Source organism: Myiozetetes cayanensis, unplaced genomic scaffold, assembly GCF_022539395.1.
Source record: "Myiozetetes cayanensis isolate MyiCay16 unplaced genomic scaffold, myiCay2020 scf12, whole genome shotgun sequence".
NCBI classification, from domain to species: Eukaryota; Metazoa; Chordata; class Aves; order Passeriformes; family Tyrannidae; genus Myiozetetes; species Myiozetetes cayanensis.
The window spans coordinates 14,878,727-14,897,001 of record NW_026086826.1 but is presented as its reverse complement, the minus strand read 5'-3'; the positions used below and the strand labels follow the sequence as shown (position 1 = coordinate 14,897,001).

At 41.9% G+C, this 18,275-nt stretch overlaps 1 long non-coding RNA gene across 2 annotated transcripts in view; it reads right to left on the bottom strand.

The window, feature by feature from the left end:
• Positions 1 to 18,275, bottom strand: part of LOC126635312 (uncharacterized) — an 86,485-nt gene that overhangs the window by 12,622 nt on the left and 55,588 nt on the right. For both annotated transcript variants that reach the window (XR_007627663.1, XR_007627664.1), the window contains exons 11-13: positions 10,511 to 10,641; positions 6,955 to 7,050; positions 3,661 to 3,779 (exon numbers count right to left, since the gene is read on the bottom strand). This is a non-coding gene — a long non-coding RNA (uncharacterized LOC126635312). The remainder of the gene's footprint in view (positions 1 to 3,660; positions 3,780 to 6,954; positions 7,051 to 10,510; positions 10,642 to 18,275) is intronic.

Sequence of the window (18,275 nt, the reverse complement as noted above, 5' to 3'; positions counted from 1 at the left end):
TCACCTCTGGTTATGGTGAGACTCCTCCCTCTACCCTAATCCCAGAACTAAATCTGTCAGATTTTGCTTAGGTGCCAAAGGAGAAAGGAAATTATATTAACCATCTCTGTGAATCTGAACAACAGAATTAGTAATGATCTTTACACTTGAAATTTATTTTAAAAGTGTATTTAGCTTCACTTATCAGATCACGCTTATTAAAAAATCAAAAATTAGAAGTTCTGTGATGTGAGAACAAGTTACACTGAGAATGAAAAGTCAGCACATCCCCAGCCTATGGGATGGGAGGTCCATCTGCTATCAACATTTAGGAAACATACTTTGGGTGGAAAGTTTCCTTGCAGCCTCAGGCTTTGTTAGAGTAATTGAGTTTAGCTCTTAAGATCTTGTTCTATCCATAACTCTAGTTCAGAGTACCTCAAATCTAAGCCTTGCCAAGGACCCTAGTGCACTGCCCTCAAAAGAGGGTAGTCCTGTATGCTGGGGTCTCTTGGTGGAGTCATGCTGAACGCAAAATAACTTTGCACAGGCACAGAAATTCCTGCTGTCAGGTTCCAGATCATAGTATAAATAAAGCTTGTCCAGAAAACACACATACAGGTTTTCTGCCTTGATGAAAAGCCAGCAGAAACAATTTGATTATATTTCTTTCTCTCTTAGCTACACAGGAATGTCATTATTTTTGCATATTTTCATTATGCAAAGTCACATTGGACCCAACAGTGTAAGTATCCCCTTCATTCTGCTGGTGTTTGGCTTCTTATTAGAAATGTTATCAGAAGGTAAACACAATGCACAGGAAGGTTTGCTGCAGAGTAACAAGGTTTTAATACCATACCACACCATGTCGACAACTCAGAAATGTTTTAACAGGGTAAAAATATTTTTGGTAATTACAAAGAAGCAGAAAGGAAAAGCATCCCCTCAAGCTGACAACATACATTTTATACAGAAAGAGACAAGATATGAGACCATGAAAATTGCACAGACACAAATATTTGAGATGTAACTGAGAGGCAGAAAAATATATTAAAATGATCATTGATTGAGCAACATGGAAAGAATTCTCTCAGCAGGAAAAAAAAGATTTTTTCAGGTCTCCAAGAAAGCACAACAGACACAGTTTTTGTGACAATACATAACACTTCCACCTGAAATTTTACAGCCACTTTTAGATATTGATGCCTGTCTCTTTTGATATAGCTATTATTGCTTTTTTTTACACATAGAGAAACCAGGTTTCCAGAATGACTAAGAGCCTTTCTTAAGGTCAAACTGTAAGTCAGGGACAAAGACTAGTTCCCCCCAATCTTATTCTCAATCTACCCCATTAACAAATTGTACAGCCATGAAAAACAATCTCTTCCCTGTGAAAAGGCAGGTTTTGTGAGGAGGATAACAAGTTCCACCTGTCTCTCCAGCTGATATTAGCAATAGTGAAAATTTCATTTTGCAGAAAAACTGCCGATGCAGCACTTGAAAAAAACCTCCAAATTCATGTGCAGATCAGAAAGTGCCGGCACGCTTTCAACAGCTGCAGCTACCACACACTTGGAGAGAGTCATCTGAACTCATCAGATCTGACTCTGGGACAGACAGCAAAGCCCAGATGGCTCGGCTGTACACAAAGCCCTCCTGCTCACGTGGGGCGCGGCATCGCATGGTTGGGGCCCCACAGATTTGTGTGGGCCCCAGGTTAAGACGGGACAGAGCAGTGCCGCAGCCCCACCGGCCCTCCCGCAGTGCAGGCAAATGGAGGATGCTGACAGGACATATGCACGTGCAAGTGTTTAAATAGTTGTTGTTGGGGACTACAGGAAAGCCTATAATAGACATTTTGCCTTGGGATGTTTTCTCTATTCGGTTGCAAAAAAAAAAGCAATAAGAATACACGCTACCCTGAAGGCCTTTCCTCTGCTTAACCAGACCCTTTATTATTACCCAGCTTCTCTCAGAACATACCCTTTCTCCTGACAAGCCTGTACTGCTCCAAAGGGCAAAGCTCACGTCTCAGGCAGGGGTTCTCAGTGCACACTTTCTCACCTGCCTGACTTCTCTTCACTACAGGTCAGACCCAGATAGATTTGAGGGTGTCTATCCACAGGCCATATAAAGCTGGCTGCTTCACCTGCACCAGGTAACCAACCCATACCCCAGCCCCACGCCCGACCCTGGTGCTGGAAACACCCATGGCACAAGGGTTTTCAGGAGTCCTGGCTGTCCACATCCCTGGCAGAAACCAGCTGGAGGAAGCTTGGAAAGCCTGGCCTTTTTATTCTCCAGAATTAAGACTCTGATTAGCTGCTGGCACAAGACCAAAACTCCATCTGAAATGCTTTAGACACCCATCTGCACTGGGTTTGGGAGTCTGAGAAGCGCATGCTGTGGCCCGCTCCTCACCCGTGCCAGGCAAAAACAAGGGGGAAATCAGGGGGTGAGGAGCTGGGTGGGGAGGAGCACCCTGGCCCCAGGCTCTCTATGAGGGCAATGGGAGCGCTCTCACCTGCACACACACACCTCATGCAGACCCTCCAGGCTGCCCCAGGCCTGCACATCTGCAGCCCATGGGCCTGGCCTAGGGGTCCCTGCTCACCCTGGAGGTCGCAGGCTGTGCCCTGGCAGCCCTGGTGCCTGGGGGCAGCCTGGGCTCTGCTCCTCCTGCACCGGCCATGGCTGGGGCCCTGCCCTCCCCTCTCCCTCCCAGACCCTCGTGGTCCTTCATGAGCACCTCATGATAAATTCCATAATTATTCAGCCCTTACTACCAACACTGAAATACATCACTCAGAGCAACTTAGCTGAGATTCATTAGAATAAGACGTCTAGTAGGCACATGTACTTTATTAGCCTCTTACACCAATAGTTTTAATTAGGTACATATTTCACAGCTCTGGAGCCGCTCGAGTGAAGGGCTGCTTTTATCTCTTTTATTTACAGTAACAAGCTATCAAACAAATACCACCATAATTAAACTCAGATGCAAAAAAAAAAAAAAGGCAGCAAAAACCACAAACAAAGAAAAAATTAATTTTTACCAATGGTGACCTACTCAAGCCTCGGGTTTGGTAAGCTTTGGATTTTTAATTGGTGAAAGAAATACCCTGCAGCAGGGCAGGGCACTGGGGCGGGTGTCCCTGGTCCAGCCCTGCCTCCCTGTCACCTTCAGGTGAGGAGGAGAGCGCTGCCTCGGATAGAGACCGCCGGGATGAGAAAAGTGATTAAAATCCAGAACGCTGCTAAATTATTAATGACGAATTTAAATGATGTTATAAAAGAGGGAAATACAGGCGAAAATGTTACACATTCATGGAATTTTTACTCATGCATAATAATAAGCTGAAAACACTTTAGTTATAATGCTTCCGAAATTACCGGGCGGGGGTGAGGGGCTGGCAGGGTGCGTTTCTCGGGCCCGCCCGCCCTCCCGCCACTCGGCGATCAAGGGCGCCACCTGGCGGGCGCTGCGGCGAACGGCGCCTGGCGCGGGGCCGAGGCCGGCGGGGCCGGGCGGGAAGCGCCATGGGCCGTGAGGGCCCGCGGGGCTCGGGGGGCTCTGCCCGGGCCTTGGGCCGCCGCCACCGGGGCAGGGGACGTGGCTGCGCCAGCCTCACTGACGGCCGTCACTCCCGCGGCCGCACCCTGTGTTATTTGCTTTCTCACCTGTAGCGCAGACAGGTTTTAACTTCTCAGGTGCTGGCAGAGCCCGCTTGCTTGGGGAGAGCAGCTTATCTGCATGCGTTCAACCGCCTCGTCAGCCTCTGGGGATAATGCTGCCTATGCTGTAAATAAAAATAAAAATATACATATATATATAATGTTGCAGGGAACAGCCATGTGAGAAGAGCTGCTTTCTGCCGTCTTCACATGTGGAACCCACCCTGCTCCTGGGCAGTGGAGTGGCTGCCTGGGGGGCTGTGTGCTCCTGTCCGAAACCCCACCGAGCTGCCTCCTTGGGAGCAACAGCAGCACCTGCGACCTGGAGAATAAATGGTTTTCCCAGGTCAAAGCTGCAAGTGGCATGTACCCCACAGAGCTGCATTTTTGTCTAAATGTCTATGCAGTCTTTTCTGTAAAGACTTCCCACACTGTCTCTCCACACTCCATAGCAAAGTTCTGTTTGTCTCATCTAAAGAGTCACATGGTCTTTGAGGGTCACATCTTTAAAGACCTATTTAAGGTTTTACACAATCAGGCAGGCATTTATATCATCTAGCACCAGTTCCACTCATCATTTTCCTCTTCCATGGCAGGGGAAGAAACCTGCAAGCCCATAAAACCGGAGTACAGCCTTAGCCACAAAGTCTCTCAGACTTGCATGTCCCTCTGGCTGAATTCCTTGGGGACATCCTGTACTTCCAGGTGCCTTTCAGTCCAATCAAGCTGGTTTTGGTAGTTCTGCAAAGCAGAGAGCCATCAGCTGATTATAGTGGCAGCAAATAAGGCAAGAACAATCCTAGGCCATTCTGGGCTGTAAAGTCTATACAAATGCTGGAAGTCCTGCTGAATGCTAACTGGCAGCTAGCACCAATTACTGAGTAATGGGCTCTCCACATGCCCCTTTACTTAATAAGTAGACACGGTCTGCACTCACTTTTGGAGCTCAGTTGTCTCTGGTTGTAACACCAGCTGAATGCTTTGCAGAGGGCCAGTCTCACACTGACTAAAGCTCAGATCGTTATAGCAAAGTCTCAACCAAAAGAAACTGCCACGCTCTTCCCAATTGGACCGGATGAAATAAAGGCTCTTGGACACAGTTCCTACCTAGGAGCCTGCCAGAGCCTAATAATTGCAACATGCTGTGATTCTAAAACAAATGTGTCATGGAGAGATACCCAGGCTAATTCCAAAGGAGGTAAATTTGCCTGGGTGAAACTCTTCGTTAGTACAGAGTTATTTCTTCCACGGCTCCAGCCGCTTCTGGTCCCTTTCTCTGTGTCACTGCCCAGAGTACATTTGCTATTGTGAGCCATGGATGGCAGCTGTGGTCCCTCTAGGCAAAGCAGAGACATTCAGATCAGAAACAAAAATTTGTGCTTTCTTTTCTCCTTTGCTTCCTATGAAATCTTCATTGACCATATTCTCATTATTCCTTTGCCTGGACAACACTACCTAAAATTTTTGCTGAACTTTGGGCACTATGGTGGCATTTTATGTCACAGGAGAACTGATTCTCTAGCTACATGGAGGTTCAAACCAGGTTTCTCTGAATGCTCAAGTGCCACATTTTCTCCCTAGATCTTCAAAGGAATATGCTGAAGGTAACAGAGAAAATCCCTGTGAAATCATGGTGTAAAAAGAAGTTACTGTTAAATAATCCCAAAGCATCTGAGATAATTTCCACAAAGAAAGCAGCATGGACCCCTAGAACACAGTTCCTATACATCCATATTAGGAATGTCACACTGTTACTTTCACAGCTAACACTACGAAAGGCTGCTGAAATGTTCAAAGGAACTTTGGTACGATATTATTTTTCTCTTTGGGAAATGAAAGTTATCAATAAAGGTCTCATAAAAAGTAAGAAACTTTGACAACCTTGATTCTCTGCAGGCAGCAATTACATGCAAAATGTTGCCCTCAGTTTATATCCTTTAGCTGTTTTACATTTTTGACACTGGGAGGAGGGCATTTGTAGTCAAGTAGTTAGCATCAGATTATTGTTTAATGAAACCAGCTGCATGAGTGCAATGCTGTGACTGAGACTTTTTAATGTGTAAGCAAGTTGGTGAACGCAGAACCATGGTTTCTGCAGCAGCCACGATTTGCACCCCATGTGTTATGGACTATCTGACAGTATTATAGACAAGGAACCATCTTTCTGTGTGCCAGAAGAGAGAAACCAGTCACTGTACTGAAGGCCAACTGAAATTTTAGGTGCCTCAAAAGACACATTAAATTCCAACTTTGTGGATTTATTACCATATATTAAACTGATGTAGCCATTTTTATCTGAACTTAGTTTCTTCCTAATTTTTATATACTTGTGCAACAAAGGGAAGTCATCATGACTGTTTCATACACCTTCCCCATCGCACATTTTAGTTCTATGCCATGACATCCCATTAAATGTAGTTACCAGGATGGAATTTTCTTTGGTTTTAGTTCTAAAGTGCATGTGGGAGGTGGAAAGAGAACCCTCTGACTGCACTAGTTCATTGTGTGAACCAGGCAGTAAATACAGATGTGGAACTCCATATTCATGCCTCAGCATGGGTATCTCTTCAGTGTCACACCTGCAGGTATTTATATGATGACACACTGAAATAAATGCAGCGCGTGTGGGTGTGTAGAGCTGCACCTGTACATATAATGAGACACTCAAAGAAATACACTAAGTTTTGTTGCAATCCCACTTGAGAACATTCTTGTCCAGTTTGTCCTGCATGTTCTGTAGCTTATTCCTGCTGCTGAATCTTTCTCTAGTCTGGGCTGGACAGCCCTATATACCCATGTGACTCTCTTATTCCAGGGAAAAAACCCTACTACTTTGCCACTTCCTCATTGCTTTCATTCAAAAGACCAAATCCTGTGAACCATCTGCCTGCCTGACTTCTGCTGAGCTTGAAGTAGTTGGAACTGAAACTGGGCAGAGAAGGCAATTTCCACACCCTTTGGGTCCGCTTATTTGCCTGCTTCATAAAGATCATGTGTGCTTTCCTTGTAAGGCAGCTATTGACTGGCAAGTCTTGCTCTGGCACAGGCGTGTTACACATCCTGGGATTGGTTTTGAGAGTCCTGTTTCAGCCAGTGAAAGGACACAAACCTAAAACCTCATGGGTTTTATGCAATATAGAGCCTAGTATTTAGTATATTAAAAATACTATTACATCAAAGAGCACAAGAAACACAGACATTCTTCTCCACAATTTTCAGAGGAGGAAACTGAGCCAAGGTATCTGAGTAAATTGCCCAAGAAGCATCAATTAGGCTAAATCTTGGAACATCCCTACTTACCTGGAATCTCAAGCTGTGAAGTAATTTAAAGCTCCTTAAGACTGAACAAGTGCCTGCCAGAATGGGTTGACATTTCATCATCAGTGGTAACTTAGACTACAAGAGAAAACATGAAGAAAATGAAATTACTATTGCTGTGCAAAAGTTCTGAAACCACTGGACAGTGACTTAGAAACATTTGGACTTCGTGTTGTGATTCCACTCCACCACAAAGAAACAAAGTGTGGGTATCTGTACACGTTTTAAGGAAATGGGAATAAGAAATATAAGTTACTCCTTAACACCTCACAAGCAGACTCGGCATTCCTTAATCTTAATGGCTAGTGTAGGAGAAAGTACAGCCTAGTCTTTAGACTAAAGGACTGTGAGCAAAGGAACAAATTCCACTCTGATTTTTTTTCTCATAACTGGCTAAATCAATCAATCAATCAATAAATCAATCATTCCATGCCTTAGTTAACACATTTATATCACAGATAATATCTCAAAATATTTCCTTTTACCAAAGCAGAGGTCCTTTCTTTGCCCAGTCACAGATTCTGTTTCCTCTTTCCACAGATCCCACAGATGCTTTGGCAAAAAAGAGATCTGTTTTATGACATTTGACCTTGAGATCAGCTCAGTTGGTTAGAGCATGGTGCTAATGACACCAAGGTTGTGGGTTTGATCCCTGTAGGAGCCATTCAAAGAGTAGGACTCAAAGATCCTTGTGGGTCCCTTCCAACTCAGAATATTCTGTGATTATCTGTGATTTACTGTGTTTGTTTTGCTGACATCACAGAGTCAACGAGAACAAGTATTTATACTTCTATTATGCCTTCATTGAACTGAACAAGGTGTTCAACAGGACATTTTAATTATAATCCCACTTCTAACAGCATGAGTAAAGGTGTTTAAAAAACACAATCAAGCATGAAATAGAACAGTAAACATGCCATTTCAATTACAAAATTATGTATAAGCACATCCTTGCACAGCACAACATTTGAAGACTGCAAGAGATGCTAAAATCCTTGCTGAAACCCTGTGAGGTTTTGTGCACAGCATTGAAGGAGCCAAAATGCTCTTTCCTCACACTCTTTTGTGCACTTATACTGAATTTTTGACTCCAGAGAGAAACTCATGAAGTCTCAAACTGACAATTTTTACACAGATTTCCATGGAGAAAAAGTAGCCTTGAGCCTTTTTTTTTTTTTTTTTTTTTGGCATTGCAGTGTCACATCAGACACTTGTTCTGTTTGTGGAGCTCTTTTTCACTTCTCAGCCTGACAGTGCTGAAATTGAAAAGCAAATCATAGAATCATAGAATATGCTGAGTTAGAACAGACCATGAAGATCATCATGTCCAGCTTCTGGACAGTGTCATCATGTCCAACTTCTTTCTACACAGGACACCCCAAGAATCACACTATGTGCCTGAGAGTGTTGTCTGAACACTTCTTGAACACTGACAGGCTTGGTCCAATGTCCTGGCAAATCCTTGTATGGTTATCCAGCCCATCTACCTGTACCAGTGAAGTACTCTCCAGCAGGAACGTAACAGAGAAAATACTGTTCCATGTTTATAGACACGTATAGACCTACCAGAAACTCCTGGATATCTGTGGCCCCTCTGGGCACAGCAGGATACTGGGCTGCCCTGTAAAGCACTGTAATTCCCCCAGGCTGACAGGAGGGAGAATTTCATCTCTCACTCAACACTGCTATACTGTGGACTTGACCTAGTCCTTGGTTCAAGGAACTGATGCAATACATTGTTTTACAGTGGACATTTGGGGAACTTCCAAAGGTGCACCCTGGAAACATCAGGGAAGCTGCCTTCCTGTTATGAAGACACTCACTCCAGGAGCTTTGAGTAAATGAGGCCTCAGTTTGGCAAAATCCACCCTCTATCTCTCTCCAGTGAATCAACACACACTGCTTAGAAGAATACAACCAGGTTGTCACAGAACTGTGACAATCGTGACAGGCTGCTGTAACTCAGGTCTTTACAGCATCGGAAGCAAAAGGGAACATTGGTGTTTCCAGTGGTTAAGGCTGGGGCCAGGACAGGGAGGCCTGTTCTGTCTGTGTGGAGGCAAGTGTGCAGGGAAAGGGCTGCTGAGGGAGGAAGCTGATGGTCAGGGGCAGATTTGCCAGCTTTCTGCAACTGGATGAGATTGTGGACACTGCTAGGTGCGACTTTCCCCTGTTGTTCAGGCAAACTCCTCTCTCCAAACTAGCAGCACAATGCCCTCCTGCTTTCTCCAGCACTCTGGAAGCACAGACAAAGCCACAATCACTTTGCTGCCCTGAATAGTTGCCCGCTTGGCCAATGTGTAGAGCCAGCTCTGATGGCACCTATCAGAAAGACATGGGCACAGTGCTGTCCAAACCTTTTCTTTTCTGCACATCATCCCAGTGCTCAGGAGCAGTTGGCAATGTGGTGAATATTCATGCTAAAGCATGGCCAAACCATCCCAGCCTATCCTCTGCAGTTTCTCCACACAGCCCCATTGAGGAGAAAATTGGAACAACTTGCCTTTCTGCCATGCAGATTAGTCTTGAACCAATGCTGTATGCATTAAGCTCCTAAGGACATCTGGAAATCATAATGTGAAATCTGGTGCTCTCTCATGATCTGGACTATTATCTTTTCCACAAACTGTACTGTTCTGTTTAATAGACTATGTTATTGTCCATGGTATTGAGTTGTCTTCTAGAAAATCTGACCTAGAAATTACTCTGTTGTTGTGATTTGAAATTATTAACTTTCACAAGAATGTTATGGTCATGATGAACCTTAGATGAACCTGTAAATACAATGGATAATTAGGTGAGGCATATAACAATCAATATTTAATAATATGACAAACACATAGATAAATGCATTTAATTGACAGGAAACTACAGGGGCATCTGTAGGTATTTAATAGCACAGACAGCATTAAAAGTTTGACTGCCATCCCATTTTTGAAATACAATTTGTTATTCTTTCACTAGCCTTTCAGAGTTGAAGGAAGAACTTGGCATATTTTTTCCGCTTCTGGAAGAACCTGTCTTTCTCAAAATGCCAGAGCGCCTCATTAGTGGAAGCCTTGGTGAGCTTGTAGGTAGCTGGCAGAGGTGTTTTGTTGTGCTTGTTTCCACTTCATTTTTCCCTGCTATTATATGAGTAAGTAGAAGTAAAAGCATAGTTTTCATTGCCTTTAATGGGAGCAGAATCTGCTTTTACTTCATAGCTATTTTCTATTCTTCTCCTGGCACTACACAGAAATGCATGTGAGGTGAGACACGGTGGTGAGATGACTTGGCGGTGAGGGTTCCAAAAGCCAACACTAAATGCAGATAACATATTTTTTACTAGTTATGCACATTTACGGGCCCTGACAGAAATTTAAGAGAGACCCTATATGGAGAAGTCATTAACTGAGATTTAAATTTGTGAAATACAGGAAATATGGGAAAACTTAAAATTTAAGACTCACATTTAACGTCTCTCTACTTAAAGCAAATCAGCAAATGGGGCAAGGCTGTGAAGTTCATTAATACCATAGGAAATGAACATGAGACCTACCTGATTCCTGCATCTTCTCCCTGAATGTACCAGTTTTGTTAGAGGAAAGTTGTGTCGCTTCTTCTTTCTTTTGGAATTGCTAGAGCCAGTTCAGGTCCTTCCCAGCTTCTGGATAAATTGGGTTCCAACCTCTACATTTGAACAGATACATAGAAGGTTTTACACCAGTTTCTCACCACCAGATATAACTCAGAGCATAATTATAAATTTGGATCATAAGTTTGTCCTGAGTAGTTATGAGAGGTAACTATGCATGGTAAGTAAAACATCTCATCGATGAAGAGAATATAATTTTCAGGGTCAGTTTTAGAAAGTCACATGTTTTTATCTATACACTCAACACAGAAACAAGCACAGAGCTTGGCATTTGAAAGGTCAGATTTTAAATTGAAGCCATTGTTTAAACATCTTCCTCTGCAATGCGAAGCAGAAACAGCCTAGGTGAAGCAATCTAAGTCTTCCCTGCTTCCTGTCTGGCTCTCTTGTGCACAAGGAAGGTTGATTCTAGAGCAGTCTCAGGGCTGGTCTACCAGTAGGTGTTTGTTTCTCTTCCCCAGGCACCAGTATGCCCAGGGGATGAAACCTGTGCAGGATGACTTCCTGACCATAGCTGATGGGCACGGCCTCTGCAGCCACCAGCTGGGACATGGGGTGCTGTTTCATGGCTGGGCACCTGGAGCACCAGCCAAGCATACAGATGGGGAAGGGTGGAGAATGGTGACACCAGCTCATCAGCAGCCCCAAGGGTTGTCAAGACCTTGTGGGCACAAAGGCAAAGGAGAGTGGAAAGGAGTTAGCTGAGAGATGATACAACTCCTTTGCAGGGCACAGCCACAATGGGAGCTGTAATCACAGAGGAAACAGAGTGTCTGTCTGAAACACTATTTCTGCTTTTTTTGGGTAAATATAGGAACTATGACTTCATGTCTAACACTTCCAGAGACGTACTCTCAGGCTTGTTTTCTTCCTTATCAGGGCTCTAAGAAACCCAAAACGTGTCTCTTTATTTCAGTTCTGGCTGGAGGTTAATCTCTAGAAACAAGTAATGTAACATTTCCATCTATCTTTTCTACTCTTTTGGCAGTTTTAATTATACTAATATGCTATGACAATTTAAACAAGACACATCTCAGCTCCTGGCCTGCTCTGTAATGGTTCAGCTGCTACATGTGCTCCAGCATATTTTGCTCAGACAGGCTGCTGCTGGAGGCAAGGGGGAGGCAGAATAGTGCCCTTCTGTCATGAGAGGTTTCATTGCACTGATCATTGTATGTTTGACAGATTCTTTGTCAATGTCAAGTGTCTTTTGTGGTTAAGCCCAGTAAAGCTAAAACAAAAGGTCTCCTAGATATTAGATATATTGTGACATTACTGAATTCACTTGGAGGCAGTAATTTTTTGTCAGCCTATGAAAAGAAAAATGGAGCTAATGGGAAAACAAAAGGAAGATGCTGGCATGCCTTTTTAGCTATTTTTGTTTATGTCAGACATTGTGATTGACATCTGGCCCAGAACACCCCTTCAACCATTGAGCCTGGTGTCATGAAACAGAACAAAGAGAAATTGCCAGCCAAGAAAACACCACTGGCTCAGAAAGCACTGCTTTTTGTTTATTTTCTTTTAAGTGTTTCATTTTCAGTAATCAGTATTGTTACACAAAAGTGGTTCACTCACATGCACCCCCCACTTACTAATTGGACTTTTAAGTTTCCTTGTGTTTGCTTTCTTCCTGCTTGCTTGAATGGCACCAGAGTGCTGGTTTGGTTGGATGACAGTCTGTCATAACAGTGATGTTTGAGGTTAGTGAAAACTGACGTGAAAAATACAATCCACTGGCCTTTAACCGAAATAGCAGCTCTGGTTTTTGTGGAGTTGGCAGGCAGCATTTTTAAACCCCTTTCATGGTGAAGGCAGTTACAACATGTTTTTCTCTGTATCAAGCAGTTCCATCATGAAGTACATTATCTACGTCTGTTGTCATATCAGGATATTGCCTCTGAAGAGCAGTTTGCTGTTTCTTATGTGGGCACTGCTCTTTTGAAGTGTCCTGAAAGTGTTAAGGTAATTTTGTGGTCAGTCTCCAGGACCAAGCCAAATATAACGCTTTAGAATTTACTGAAGAGTGATTTTAGGGAAATATCAGACCAGAATAGGTCCCACAGACACCCAACACTAAGAGTTCTTTGTCACCACCGTTCTGCAAGTGTTGTAAAATTTCAGAGACTTGGTCACAATTATGTATCAGCAGGACAAAATTATTCCTTAAATTTCTAACTTCATCTTGAAAGTATGGTGCTTAACATAATAACAAAATAAGACTTTTCACAAGATGAGAGTAAGACAGTCCATCAGCCACTTCCTTCCATACATTTATATGCTGAAATCATATCAGAATGTTTGTCCTAACAAAAAAAGCCTTAATCACTAAAAAAAATTCTATGGAAGTTGGCCATTGAATGCATCACATGTGCCAGAGTTAAACATGCTTGCACTGTTTTAACAGGGTACCTTTCAGTATAGAACACTGGGGTGTATTCTCCTGTAGAAGCAGACACTTAACTCCCCTCAACATTAATAGCAGGTATGTTCACACATAGAGTGGAGAATTTCTTTCTGTTTCTTTGCACAGTGCTCTAAAAAGAACTTTGAAGAAATTGAGAAAAACAGAGAGCGCAGTATATTAATTTTAAGGAGATGAAAGCAGTACATGTCATTCCTAAATTTCATGGAAAATGCACCGTTAGTAACAAAGATGAGTAGAAAATTTCAAAATCATTCTGAGCAGCATTAAAATCAGTCTTCCCTGATTTTCTGTTTTCCCCTTCTTTTCAAAGCACATACATTAAACTCATTTTATGCTTATAATGTATATAATGATTCTAGACAACATAAGAAGGACACTGGGATTCTTCCTATTTCAACGTATAAAGTGGCAAGCCAATTTATGCAGCTTAAACCATTGCTAAAGAAGATGTATCAAAAATTGCCTGTGATCATTACAAATAACAGCCTGAAATGTTCACAAGAAGCTGTTTGCTTATCATATTTTCATTAAAACATCTTTTCACCTGCTTTGCTTTTCCCATGCCTGTAACCTGCATTGTAATCAGTCTTATTAACTGAGAACATAAATATGATTTATTATGGTCTGATAATGGAAGCTGCATGGACCAAGAGAAGGGATATATTGTCCTTTGATAAAATGGCTCTTTTCTCTCAAATAGAGCTCTATCATGAGAGCACGCAGAATGTAGTGAGTGATTATTTCCTGAGGGTGAATGATGGCAGAACCCTACAGAAAATCTTCTTGTTGGCCATGACAGCCTCTGAGTGTCCCCAAATCTCACTGAGTTTGACAACCTGCAGACACTTTTGATGAACTGTATTCTTCTGTCAGAGACAGCCTGTCTGGGAGGAGAAAAGGGAACCTTTATCGTCTGATCTGCTATTATTGTCTTGATCTTTTATAAGCAATCTCTAATGCACATGAATATAATATCCTTTCACAGAAGTGCCAAACATAATAGAAATGTAGTTAAAGGACCCTTTTCCCAGTTATGTAAATGTCCTAATACCATAATTAGAAAAGATGGTTTGTGAATGATAGCGGTAAGGAAAGGGTAATCAAAATATTTTAACATTATCTTTCTGTTTTAAAGACCAAAATCTGTGATAAATAGCATTTATGGTAGATATGGGGAACCAGCTTGTGCTGAAGCTTTTACCTAAAAAGAGAATAGTTTTGAGTGTAAAACTGGTGTTATATTTTCATAAAACACATAAATGGCAGCTGGTCTTAAGCCAGGAATGATTACTGGCAGATATGACTTAAAGAAAATGAGTATTCCACTCAAAATCCCTCCATGGCTGTTACAGAAAGAACAAAGCGTTATTATTAAGTAATGTACTTGGACAAAGGGGTGTTCAAGACCAACTAAGTTCGCCAGCAAATCTCTCTTTTATCTATGTCCAGAAGAACAAGCATAACAAAATCTTTTTCAATTAACAGCTGTACACATTAGCAAAACACCCGTATTTCTCAGCTCAAGCAATCTGGCTTATTTATCACAAAAAATGAAATGTTTGGGGGGGCAAGGTTTCCAAGTTGCCCAGTAAAAGCAAGATACTTGATTTTTCATTAACCTTTTGACATCTGGAGCTGGGATGTCCCAGTATTAACTACTAATGGTCTTTTGCATTACCAGTTGGTGTTGAGAGAAGTCCCAATTGTCAGAGTCAAAAGGTTAATCAGCAATTTCACACCAGTGATGTGGTCAGAGTTCGTATGTTACTGCCTAAACAGGAGGAAGAAGAAAATAAAGTCATTAACAGAAAACTACATCCCAACATTACTAAATCCCTCTTGGTTTTTTGTTTGTTTGTTTTCTAGAAAATATCTCATGATCTATTTACTAAAACTCCTGACTTTTTAGAGGACTTTGCAAACCTTTGCTGAGAAGTATGGGTCGAAATACGTGACCGACTTGTTTGGTTTATTCTACTTTTCATAGGAAAAAAAGTAAAGTTTTACTTAACCACCAAGCGTTCAGTCCAGGGCAGTGAGGGAAAAAGTCTCTGTCTGTTACCTATGGAGATTTTTAAAAACCTATCCAAATGGGCCTAATTCAGTCTGAGAGTTGTGTCCTGTCTGCTGGAAGTGAAGACACTGGAATGTCCCTTCATTAAGAATGAATTTCATGGTGCAAACATACTTTATCAGAGATAAAGGACATCCAAGAGCAAAAACCTGAGTGTAGACTTTCCCCTCCCACCCCTCTTTCTGTCTTGATTGCAGAAAATAAGTCAACAGCAGCATTCCCTTAACAAATATAGACAGCAATCTTATTTCATGTGAAAGTACCCTCATAAACAGCCATGCCAGTACCTCAGCTGGTACTATTCGACCAGAAATAGCCATAGCATATTTTAACTTGGGGCCCAAGAGATCTCCTATCCATAGCAAAACCAGATTTATTTTCCAAAACAAAGTATAAAATATTGCTGACAACATTACAGTTTGGCATTTGCTAACAATAACAATGCTAGCACAAAATGACTTCTCATTTGCCCTGGTAATATCTGAAATTGTTAACCATTGTTTGTCTTTTGCTTAGCCCTGATCAAAAACCTTCTGATGTTACCATATTGATCAGGCCAGTTCTATGCTTTTGAGGCATTCTATCTTCTTCCTGTTTCCAAGGCAAACAAATAGTGAATATTGCCCAAAACAACAACTTTCATCCTGGATATTTTCTGCCTCAGATAGTTCCTCTCATCTTTCTCCAGTTTCAACAAAATCTATGGCTAAAATCTTTCCTATCTTGATTGCCTCAGTTTAAATGGGGACAGGATTTTACCCTGAAATGTTCTGGAAAAAATACCAATCTTTCCAAGTGCCCTATTACTTAGTCCACCAATTAGCTGACTCTAGAGCCCGAGTGTCCTTGTACATCATCCCAGTTCCCATCTGTATACTTGGCTGCATATGTTTATGCAATTAGAAATGGTGAAAATCTAATAAAATTAGGACAAACCTGAGTGAGCTAAAATTCTGTTTAATCTCTCAAACTGAATTGTTGAAAGCTTGCTGAATTCCCCAAACCTCTCTCAGTGAGTCAATATCATACCAAAGATGTCACAGCATAGCAGACATAAACTGTACTTCCAGAATCCCATACACACCCACAAATAATGAATCTAATGGCTCCAAAGCACTGTCAGGGAAAAAAAAAGTTTCCTCCAATTACGAGCATCGTATTTGGTGGCCCAGAGTGTAAAAAAAGAACACAGGGAAGATTTGCATGGGGAAGGAGTGGTCACTTTAAAGGCCCTTGCCTTCCTATATTGTATATCTATATATGCACTGAAGCAATCCAAGTCTCCTGCCTTCAAGGGAGGACCACTGACATTAGCACACTTGGCTTTGCTAGATCCTCTTGGCAAGCTGTGAGAAACTCAATATGATGGGAGAATGAAATTTTCTTTCACCTCAATGTGACGCCTTTCCAGAGTTTGCTTTTAAAAGCCCGTTTTGCACTTACTTTTGTAGTGCAATGATAACTGGTGGTTTGCACAGAAATAATCACCAGTGGAATAGTCCCAGACCACTTCATACCAGTGTTCTCTCATCACACACCATTCAAGAGAAGTTAGGCAAGGCAATGAAGAATGACTTTGGCTGAAATTAGGATGAATTTTCCTTAAAATGGAGAACAGAATTATTTAGAGTTGAAGCACAGTGGATCAATTAATAACTCTGTTCTTGGAAGAAAGAGCCTGGGATCTTTTATCTCAAGTTGTGAGGGCTTTGGTTTTGTACCTAAGCCAAACTATGTATTTGTTGCAGAATGGGGCTCTTCAGTATGTAAGGGTTGTGGCATTGGGTCCATAGGTCAGAAGAAAATGTTGTCTGCAGATCGAGCAGTTCCTTTTCTTTTTTCCCCCCTATATATTCATTTTCCTCATAGACTTCATCTCCAAGTATGTGCCTTATTTACTCTTTGAGATCTTAGAGAATTTCAACAAGGAGGTGACCAGGCCAGAACTAGGTTTCCCATAATCACACAACTGAGGTACTGTTCCCACTCATACACTTTGAGATGCTGAGTTCATAGAAAATACAGCTGGAGGGGATCATCCAGTACCTAACAGCATTCCCCAGATTTTTGATTTCTCTGTCATAGAATTACTTCAGTGATAGGTACTTTATCACCACTCAGTCAATTATCCCAACAGATAACTGTCCTTTCCTAAGTGACAAATACAGTCTAGCCATGAGAGAGACCAATTGCTTTCTTAGACATTATATGTTTTGCTCAAATACAACTTAAATGTATTTCTGCTTTTCATCTTGTTTCTTCTCTGTTTATTTCTGTCTCTATTACGAGTCATTCACTTTTTTTCACTTTACCTTTCTCCCTACTACCTTACCTACCTACCTTCTACATTAAGTCACTCCCTCTCTTATTTTGTGTTATGAACTATGTGTTCCTTGGTACCTTGTATTTCTTCTGTGTATCTTTCCAAACACATGAAAAATAAACTCTCACGTGCCATCAGCCTTGCTACAGGGACCTATCTCTTGTCATCTCCCGGGGGAGCTAAAATGCTACATTTTCATTCATTTCATCAGAAACACTTTTCTTAAACAATGAGAAATTAAACAGATGTATTCAAATTCAGGTATAAAGGTGATGTTCTCGAGGTGTGACTGAAGAGCACAGCTAGCTATGGGAAGCACATGATATGCTCTGAACGTGCAAATGCAGGGATAGGCATTATGTAGCCTCTAAAAAGGGAAATCAGAACTCCTGGCAATCATGGAAAACAGATGCCTGCTTCCTGCTGACTGTTGGGGTGTTTCATGTACAAAGTGAGTTAGAACACAGGTTAGAACCTGCAGGTTCCAAAACACCAGATTAAGTGACTTTATCTCAAATTTATGCCAGGGCAAGTACCATCCATAAGAGTTAAGGTGGAGCATCACCATAGGCAGAAAACTGTTTTACTTTTGTCCCCTCAAGCCAGGCCCACTGCAAATTGTAGTGTACATGTAGTGCATAAGTACAGTACTGACCCTGGGGCACTGAAGGCTGCTTGATCTAACAGGTGTTTGTGGATCTCAAGATAATCTCCAAAATTCAGTGCAGCTCAAACACCAGTCTTTCTTTAAAAACATTGTTTCTACTTATTCTTACAATTTTTCACAGAAAATTATCAGAGGCAACTACCCCTGCTATGGCAGGAAGTAGTATGATAAATAGGG